Source organism: Eriocheir sinensis, chromosome 17 (genome assembly GCF_024679095.1).
Source record: "Eriocheir sinensis breed Jianghai 21 chromosome 17, ASM2467909v1, whole genome shotgun sequence".
In the NCBI taxonomy this organism is placed as follows: Eukaryota; Metazoa; Arthropoda; class Malacostraca; order Decapoda; family Varunidae; genus Eriocheir; species Eriocheir sinensis.
Window position 1 is genome coordinate 7,793,159 of NC_066525.1, and position 10,000 is coordinate 7,803,158.

A 10,000-nucleotide genomic window follows, 5' to 3' on the forward strand; every position below is an offset into this window, starting at 1 on the left:
CGGGCTTCTTCCGAGAGGGAGAGGGGGTAGCAGGTCGTCCCCGGCTGGAGGGTTGCTTTGAATCATGCACTGTCGCCAACTCAAGCTCTTCGTCCCTTGCATCTTTGCGTCTGGATGATCTCTGACGGGCGATGATCAGGAGGTTGTTTTTTCACGCGACATGTCCCGTGCTCCTCTTCCCTTCCCAACACCGCACACACACACACACACACACACACACACACACACGCACACGCACACGCACACGCACACACACACACACACACAAAGATGACCTCTGAGCGCCGTGCGTCGATGTGTGCGTGTACTCTTTGTATATTCACCCACATACCTACAAAGTGTCGACGCACGCAGGTATTTTAAGCCAACGCTGAGCCGCTCGAGACTTCTCATCCTCTGTAACACCTCCAGCTCGTCATCCCTTTACCTCTCACTCACTGGCTTCGTGCTTTCTCTTTCCTCCCTTTTGTTAGATTCAAATGCTGACCCTGTGTGCTCTTTTGTAAGTGTATGAGCTTTTCTTTACTAAGCAGAGGGTTGGTATTATTAGTTAGTCATTAGTAAGCGAGGTCAATGGGAGGAGATGAATGATGATAAAAGATTAGGAGAATATAGGAGGAGATGGAAGAGGAAGAGAAGAAGGAAAAGAAAAAGGAGGAGAAAGAGAAAACAGAAAAAGAAGAGGAGGAAGAAGCAAAAGACGCACTCACGTTGGACAGGTGACACACACACACACACACACACACACACACACACACACACACACACACACACACACACAACACCCCTCCCCTCCACCCCCTCCCCATTTCTCACCCCACTCCCCCCCCCCACACACACACACACACACTAGGAAGGTAAAAGACACAAACACAAACGAAAAAAGCACACGACCAAAAATCCTCTCCCTTTCGTGCACAGGTAAGTGACTCCCGACAAGCTGGGACGTCAGGTGGCGGCCTCCGTGCATCGCTCTCCCACTTGTTAGGCAACTTAGGTGAGGGAAGCGAGGCGTGACGAAGGGGGTGACGGCGGCCATCCCTCCAGCTGCCCTGTTTGTGTTCTGTTTATATGCGTTTTGCAGCGACAAGGAGGAGGACGACGAGGAGGAGGAGAAGGAGGAGGAGGAGGAGGAGAGGAGGAGGAGGAGGAGGAGAAGGGTTAGCCGGAGGAGGAGGAAGGTCAGTGGGGAGAGAAAAAGAGTGAGGGAGAAACTGGAAAACTAGATGATCCGCTGATGTGGAGGAGACGCAACACCCAGCACAGGATAACGATGTAGAAGAAAAGAGAAGAAACCGAACGCACCGACCGCTTGCCCGCCCACTTCCTTCATTAATCCCTTGGTCTTCTTTCTCTTTCTCCCTTCTTTTTATTTTGTGTGTGAGTTGTTATTTTCTCATATTATCTAGAAGGTTACCGTATTTTGATGATTCAGGAAATTAGATATTCAATAGCCGGCTTGCTTGTTGTGTTTTTAGGTGAAGTATTAGATAACGTGTTAAATTCGCTCACCAGTACCTGAATTATTAGTGGCCTCCTTTTTGATCATTTATGTTCGCTATCTCAGTTTGTGATTAATCATTTATATTCATTTGTACTCTAGATAAGTTTGGTTCAGTAAATATTCAATGTGTGTGTGTGTGTGTGTGTGTGTGTGTTTCCCTTTGCGCGCATGCGTCTCCGTTTCTTTGTTGGCCAGTCTGGTTTTCTCCGTTATTGTCTGTCTAACTCTCCCTCTCCATGTGTGTGTGTGTGTGTGTGTGTGTGTGTGTGTGTGTGGCGGCGGCGAAAGCGAGGGTAGATTGGTAGGCCACTGAGAAGAATGGAACTAATTCTCCGGCGTCGGGGTGAGAGGAGCGGAGGGAGGCTGGCGGGCTGGCGGCGAGGGAAGGCGGCGGCGAGGGCGGGGGAGCGTGCAGCCTTTGCTTCATGGGGGACTCACCTCGCCCTCCTCTTAATCAGGCCCATTGTAGCCGGAGCGACGCGCCCCACAGACTCCTGCCCTCAGAGATAAAGGATTCCTCGTGGAACTCCATACGCGAGGAAGGAACTAAATGACAGGCCGACGCATGATGAAAACTTAATCTATTTTCCTCAAAGACCCTTTCATCGAAATTTACAGAGGCGTAGTTGTCTCCCTTTTGTGTTATATAGCTATTTAAGGTTGTTATTTAAGGTTTGGTGAGTTTGAGAGTAAGAATAAAGAAAGGAACGGTCAAACTGTTGGCAAGTGTGTCGAGGGCCTTCCCCCGCACACCGATACGCCATATGCGACTTTCACTCTACTCCCAATCTCTGCAAAAAACGGCGGCGTAAAATGAACGTGAACGGCTTTTGCTCTTATCTGCCATATCACGCTAATCTGCGCGCTGCATTTTTCCTTCGCTCTGAAAAAGTATGTTTTTTTTCCGAATCTGCGATCATAAAAAGAAGGGAAAAGAATCCGCTGTAGTCAAAGAGAATGTTTTGCGATCAATTCCTTTTTTCTGCTCAGAACAGCGCTTATGGTTTTTACTTCTCTGCATCGTTTTATTTCCAACAAATTTCGTGGCTCACCAGGAGCGTCTATCGCCTAAGATTTATCCAGTTAAGTTGAAATGACCACTGAACCTCTCTGGGGCCATGGCCCTCGTCATGTAGGCAAGCATTGCATGGACTGGCTGCCCCCGAGCGCCTCCGTCCCGTTAGGCATCGTGCGGCGGCCTCCCTGGGTCCCAGTCCCATGGCCAGGCGCAAGGGGCAAGAGGGAGTTCGAGGTGATCTTCATATCAGTTGCTCAGAAAGAAGAATTTTCCAATACCTGAAAGGAAGCCACTCCGTTTTCCTTCGCTTTGAATGTGTGACGAGGTCAAAGATGATCAAAAAGAGACTGCCCCGCACCCTGTGACACGCCTTGTTTGATACCACGCGCCGGCGGTGGGGCGGGGCGGAGAGGGACCACGGCTCACCAGACCAGAGACAGAGCCTCTAGGGGATTGTGTGTGTGTGGATGAGGGGGCGGGTATTGTGCGTATGTTTTTACGCAGGTGTTAGTTGTCTTCCAGTTTTGTAGTCTTCCTGCATTTCTTAGGGCAGTGTGATGCATGAACGTCTGTAGAAAAGGTAATATTTTCGGATATCTCCCCATGGAAGTTAGATCACGAAACACACGCATGTATCGTGCAGTCTTTCTCGAAACCACATTTATCTGAGCTATGGCGAATTATTTTTTAAACTACGTGAAGTATGGTTAAAATTTTGCCAGCACTCAGTTCAGCTAAGTAGAAAAGTAATCCTTCCACTGGCACGAGTTTTGAGAGGTGAAGCAGGGCAGGACCTCGCTCAAGATTTAATTGGTGTTTGTTTACTTCCACCAAGGGAAAAAAAATTAAGGAATAAGTCAAACTTAATTCGCTTGGAAGAAAGGGACTGGGTCAACCTTAAGCCGGCTAGAAAATTAGCGGTTTGGTTACAGTGACTGTGACACAGAAAGAAAGATAGTTATTTTGAATCGTCTTGCGACTCTTTTTTGCCGTCTTTTCTCGCGGCCATCCTGTCGTTCACACATCATGAGCACTGTGGGAACGAGAGAGAGAGAGAGAGAGAGAGAGAGAGAGAGAGAGAGAGAGAGAGAGAGAGATCAGCCACGTCACTTCTACCTAAATGATTTGTTTCATTTTGTGGCACTCACTCAGGTGGACTTGTAGATACATTCTGAGTACGTAGACCTGTGAAGCAATGGACTTTTTGTGTATGTTTTAAACGGCATTAAATTGTGAAGTCTTGAAATGGAAAACTTGCATATTTATTTCCGCAGAGGGGGGGAGGGTAAGCCAAGAGAGAGATTAGAGTTTTGCAGAAATTTGCAATACTGAATTTTGAGAAATGGGAAATTAGAATGAAGAGTGATTAGAAGCATACAAAAGAAGAGTAAATTTAGCGTATAAGTAATGCATTTTTTGGTATTCGGAGAAATAGTAGTAATCAAAATAGATATGGAACGTACCCAGGAGAAGAATTTATATTGCAGGAATTGAAAGATTGAAGACTCACATAAAAAGGGATGTAAACGAGACATAGCCCCGAATCTGAATCTATTTTAGTTCACAGTGGCACTTCAACGTGGGTGGAAGGGAGAGGAAGAAGGGTTTATCTATGCAGGGGAGGAAGAAAATAGTGATTCAGGAGAGCATGATGTAGAACTCACAGGCAAGATATTTAATAAATGACTCACCGAAAATTTTATTATCCTCATGAATTTACTGACATGCAGCTGAATTAAGAAGTTATAATCATGACTAAATTATCTTCTGAACATAGAAACTATATGCCTCCACCCCTCCCGCGGCCTTACTGCGCAGGATTTTCTACTACCTCTGTGCTGTCCAACTTCCTACTACAAGGGTTAACCAGTACCTTCATTCATTTCTTTCTCTGGCAAGCTCTGTAACAGTCTACCTTCGTCTGTATATCCCCCTCCTTACCACTTAATCGCCTTTAAGAGTAGTGTCTAGACAACCTAAATTGAATGTGTCCTCAAATTCTTACTGTCTGATTTTAGTGCAATCAGTGTTTTGCAAGATTTTTGTTTTGTCTTCAACTTTATCCTCTACCGTAAAAAGTAGTATGTGATTGATGCGTAGCCACAGCTTTACTGGATTAGACTGTTTAATATGTTACAATGATTAATAACAAATTTCAAAAGGTTTTCATCCACATCCACAGAGATAAACTTTGCTTCTCGGTATTAGCAATCGTCTTATATTTATCTTCTTTCTTTCCAGATCACAAAAGACTTGCACCACCTTCGAATGCGGGACGCTGGGACATCCGAGAGTGAGTGTTAAGTTTAATGTAAAGTAAATTGATATATAAAAATAATTCTTTATAAACACTTCACATTTGTCGACGAGGAAAATCATCAGTTCTTGACACCCCACTCAGAAAATAATGCGAGGCGAGGATGGTGCGGCATACTAGAGGATCGTGTTTTCCCTTGTTGCATATTCGTGTTGCCACTTTCGTTATTATTATTATTGTTATTATTATGATCAGCTACCAAAGCCTCCCTTCAGGGTGCAGATACAACAAGTTCAACCACACAAAATACCAAACGGTACTGGAGAAAAGCAAAGGCAACGAATAGTTAAGAAACTGGCCACTCAAAGCCAAAAGGAGGAAAAATAAAATTAGTTTCAAAAAGACATTGACACGAGACTTAAATGTAGAAATGTCTGCAGGAAGGACAATCTCATTGTGTAACTGATTCAATAAACTTGTCAACGACGAAGAAAACATCGTGAGAATTGTGTCGTACAAAAATTCATAGCATTAAAAGCAAGATCGTTTTGACTAAGAGCAAACCTCGTGACCCGGGCAGGAGTAAAAGGATCAGGCAAAGCATTGTGTAAGGGATTCCGATTATTCTTAAAAACTTTAAATAAAATGCCAAGGGCACCAACTTGACGCCGATGATCAAGATCAAGGACAAGTGCTGGAGAAATAAATTTAATTGAATTGATAGCTCTGTCAAGTAACTTTAAATGGCAATTGGCAGCAGACATCCAAACAGGAGCACAATACTCAAAGTGGGACAAAATTAATGCATAAAAAGATTTGATTACAGTTGTCACAAGCAAATATTTTGAAGCACTTAAGATGTAAGCCTGTCTTCTGTGCAATAGTGGAAGACATGGAACGGATGTGCTTCTCAAATGTCTGTTTAGAATCAAGAATGACTCCCAACAAACGAATACTAGAAACATCGTTAATCTGTTCACTAAAAATATGCAGACAAGGATGAGGTGGATTCAAGGTACGGGATCTACTGATGGTAATGGAATGCGTTATATTAGCATTAAGCTTCATGTCCCGCAGTTGACACCAAGCGGTGATCATTGCCAAGTCCCTATTCAGAGATGCAGCAACTTCACCTCTGTTGCTAGGAGAGTGAACAGAGGAGTATAGAACTGTATCATCAACATTTTAAATAAGCTTATTTTTTAGGTTAATGCCCAAGTCAGAAATACAAATGTTAAAAAATATAGGTCCAAGGACACTGCCCTGAGGAACAACAGGGTAGTTGTTCCTCAATATTTTATTGAGCGTTTCCTACCACCTTGTATCTTCTTAATCGTATAGAGGTGCCATCCAGTGCTTAGGTAACTTTCCAAGGGCCTATGAGACGGATATGAGCACCGAAGTCACGCGCAGCTTATCGTATGCCCCGAACTCTACCTTACATTTATTGATCCATTGATGGTGGGTGTTAGTGATCAAGTTTTTGTTTTCCTTCTCACTGAACAACAAACACCCGTGAATGGCATTATTATGAGACAGTTGAAGTAGCATGATTCCCTTTCTTGTCGTTAACGCTGTTTGGATGAAGTACAATGACCGTGTAGCTTGTACCCGCGCCGCCCCTTGTGTGTGTGTGTGTGTGTGTGGTGATGCTGGATTGAGACGTGTGTGTAGCAGACGCCGTATGTAACATTGACGCAACGTTGGAAGCTCCGGCCAGTGTTATGACAGACGTATGTTAAAGAAGACCAGGACTCGATCTCAGAAGTCTGTTATTAGAAGAGCAAAAAATTCCCTTCTTACAATTATTCATCATCTTGTTACTGCACCAGCCTTATTTTTGCACAATCATTCGTCAAATGCAGCAACAAGACACTTCGAAAAAAAAAAATACATCAATGATAGTTTTGCTATTGACCTGTCGGCTTTAAAATTAAAACCTCAACAGAATTTAAAACGAATATGTGCAGTTGTTTATAAATATAGACAAAACAGGCGTGCGAATACAGCCGGTCCAGTGCAGGTTTTCCGCGGGGCCCAGAGTAGGGTGAAGGGATGGGGAGGGGGGCGTAGGAGGGAGTAAGGGGAGGGGGCAGGTGCTTAATCACGTTGATCAGCTCAGTGTGCGCGGCAGCGACACGCGGCGGTAAATGGCGCGAATTGGCGTCCGAGTTTGGGAAAATTAAAAATGTGCGAGAGGAAAATTAATGAGACGAATGGCCGTGTTTAACGTCGTCACAGGCACAGAGGCGCACCACACACGGGGGGGGGTGGCGGGCGGGAGGCAGGGGGAAGGGGAGGCGGGCGAGGGAGGGAAGAGAGCCGGGAAAAGAAATGGGTGGGGGGGAGGCAGTCAGAGGGAAAGTGGGCGGGAGGCACACAAAGGAGAGAGAGAGAGAGGCAGGCAGGGAGGTGAAAGGGAGAGCGGGCGGTTTGGTGTTCAGTTAGGTTGGCTATTAGGGCAGGTGGGCAGGTTAGATTGATTGGTTAATAGGCAGGTAGGCAGGCTGGCAGACAAGCAGGATGGTGGGCAGGGAAACAGGTGGAAGGCGGGTAGGCAGAACGGCAAACAAGCAAAATGTTATGCGGGTGGACGGGCAGGAAGACGGGTGGATAGCAGGGAGGAGGGATGCAGGTAGATAGACAGGTAGACAGAAATGAAGGCGGATGGATGGCAGGGAGGTACGATGGAGGTAGGCGGTAGAGTGGGCGGGAGAGAAGTAAAGTAAGCATCAGGCAGGCAATCAGGCAGGCAGTGTCTTCCTTTATCTGTATTTCCTCCTGCCTACGACTTGAACTCTTTGAAGAGGAGGGTATCAGGACACCTCTCCTCCCGAAACTGACCCCTCTTTCGGCCACCTCTTTGGATTCTTTTTAGGAGCAGTGAGTAGCGGGCTTTTTTTTATTATTGTTTCCTTTTTTTGTGCCCTTGAGCTGTCTTCTTTGTTGTAAAAAAAAAAAGGCAGGCATGTAGGCTGGCTGACTGACGGGAATGAAAGAAGCACTGTAAGCGGACGGCGTGGCGTGAGTGAATAACTAGTGCCTTTGACCCTTAGTTCGCTTTATTTCATGTTCTCTGTACATATAATAAGAGTTGTAATCCTTAATGTTTGAATGTGCTTCGACTCTTATGTTCGTTTTCCTTACAGTCTCAGTGCAGCAAAAAAAAGGTAACTATGACAATTTAACAATTTACTTTATGTATTTTAGTATATTCAAGTTTGCACTGTTTTAATATCTCACTGCTTTACAACCTCAGTACAAGAAAAGAGTAACTGTAATTATTTATGTGTATTTTTTTTTATACATCTCAGCCTATCTAGGCTTTATTCAGGGGCCTAGCTGGTGGTCGGCCCAAGCCCGTTATGGCGCAGGCAATTTTTATAGTGGCTCTAGCTATGCCAGTTATATATAGGAACAATCATAACCGTCAACGTGTAACAGTCGTGTGAAGGCTATTTATTTACTGTGAACCAAAGCATCCATTCTATTTGTGCCTTGTGTTGTCTATGTAATCCGGACCAAATGACGCAACCCCTTCAGTGCCAGCCCATCCTAAATCCTCCAGGAATATTGGTGATGATTTTCTAGGGTCAGGCCCCGAGAGGTTAGCCCTTATTAGCCTCACAGCGTAGAGTGGGCGGGCGTTCGAGTACACGGGGAGGACAACTCACAACAAGACCGATGGATGTAGGAGCGGGGACACACTCTACGCGGTCGGTATTCTCAGACGCTTCCACCCAGCGTTGCCAAATTACCGTACTCAGCGCATTGCATTTTCGTAGTTTCTGACCGATAACTAGCAAAAAAAAAAAAAACGAAACCCATCAATATTTTACAATTTTAGCGCTAACTTTAATTTCATACCGTTATTTGTGTGGTTACGACAGTCTTAGAGCCTAAATACGATAAATGCAATGTTCAGAGTACGACATTTTGGCACCGCTGCAAGTTCCACCTCTCACATCAGCTAGATCCAAATCCCGTAAAAAAGACTGAACGGTTCTAATGAGTGTTTTTTCTTGGTTCATGGTACGGAAGAAGGGTTACACTACCACCAGGGTCATCAAAGTACCAAAATACGCAGGACCTCTTACGGAAACCTTGTCATTTTTTTTTCTTTACAGCTAAAGAGACAGTTCAAGGGCGTAAAGAAAAATATTTAAATAAAGCCCGCTACTTACTGCTCCTGAATAGAGGTCAAAGGAGTCGCCAAAAAGAGAGGTCAATTTCGGGATGACTAGGCGTTGAAGCTTTTAAGAATGGGTCCCGTAGTACGCCTCGTCCCTTGTGTGGCCAGTTGTCTTGCAGCTTTGCCCTCGCCACTTCATCTCCGCTTTAGTTATGTGCTGTACGTTGGTGAGCACACGAGCACTCCGCCGCCGCCTGCATTTGCATAAGTTTTGTGTTGCAGTGAGTGTTGCGTTTTGTTGCCTTGTGTGAATGAAATGCAGGACAGTGTTGGGCTCATGTGCGTGTGCTTCATTAGTGTGTGTGTGTGTGTGTGTGTGTGTGTGTGTGTGTGTGTGTGTGTGTGTGTGTGTGTGTGTGTCTTTTCAGATATTGCTGCCTTCCTGCCGTATACTTCTGCCCGTCTAAAATATATTCCATCCCGCCCACCAGCCGCTCCAGTACATACGTGTTGCTCCTACCTTATATATATTCTTTTTTTTATATCTGCCTCTACCTGCGTCTCTACCTGTGCTCAAGAAAGGTGTATTATTATTATCTTTTTTATCGCCGCCCAAACCTTCCCTTCCGTCCCCGCCGCCGTTGCTGTCGAGGTTATTTTTCTTCGGCAATATCGTCCGGTTATGTTTTCTTTTTGTTTTGTTTTTGCTTTTTTCAATCTCGATCTTGTCTTCCGTGATGTCTTTCCTTGTCCTCTTCCTGGTTTCCCTTCCTCATGGCATTCTGTATTGGCACTCCTTCCTCCGTTCTGTTCCCATCCTCTTTCCCTCCACCTCCTCTCCCTTATTTTTCCTTCCAATCTCTTTTCTTCTCCTTTTTTCGCCTTTTCTTTTCTCTCCTCCAACCCTTTCCTCCTTTCCTTCACATCTCTTTTTCTCTCGTCACCTCCCCTCAACTCTTCTTTTCTCCCCTTCTCTCCTCTCCCTTCCCATTCTCTTCCAATCCTCTCCTTTTCCTCCCTTGTCTTCCCTTCCCCTTCCCATCCCCTTTCTTTCCCAGTTCCTTTTCCTCTCTTCATCCATCCTTTTAT

At 45.2% G+C, this 10,000-nt stretch overlaps 1 protein-coding gene across 3 annotated transcripts in view; it reads left to right on the forward strand.

Annotated features, from left to right (window-relative positions):
* Nucleotides 1-10,000, forward strand: part of LOC126999888 (uncharacterized) — a 145,178-nt gene that overhangs the window by 31,570 nt on the left and 103,608 nt on the right. For all 3 annotated transcript variants that reach the window (XM_050863015.1, XM_050863014.1, XM_050863013.1), the window contains exon 2: nt 4,764-4,815. The gene's annotated coding sequence lies outside the window, so the exon portion shown is untranslated. The remainder of the gene's footprint in view (nt 1-4,763; nt 4,816-10,000) is intronic.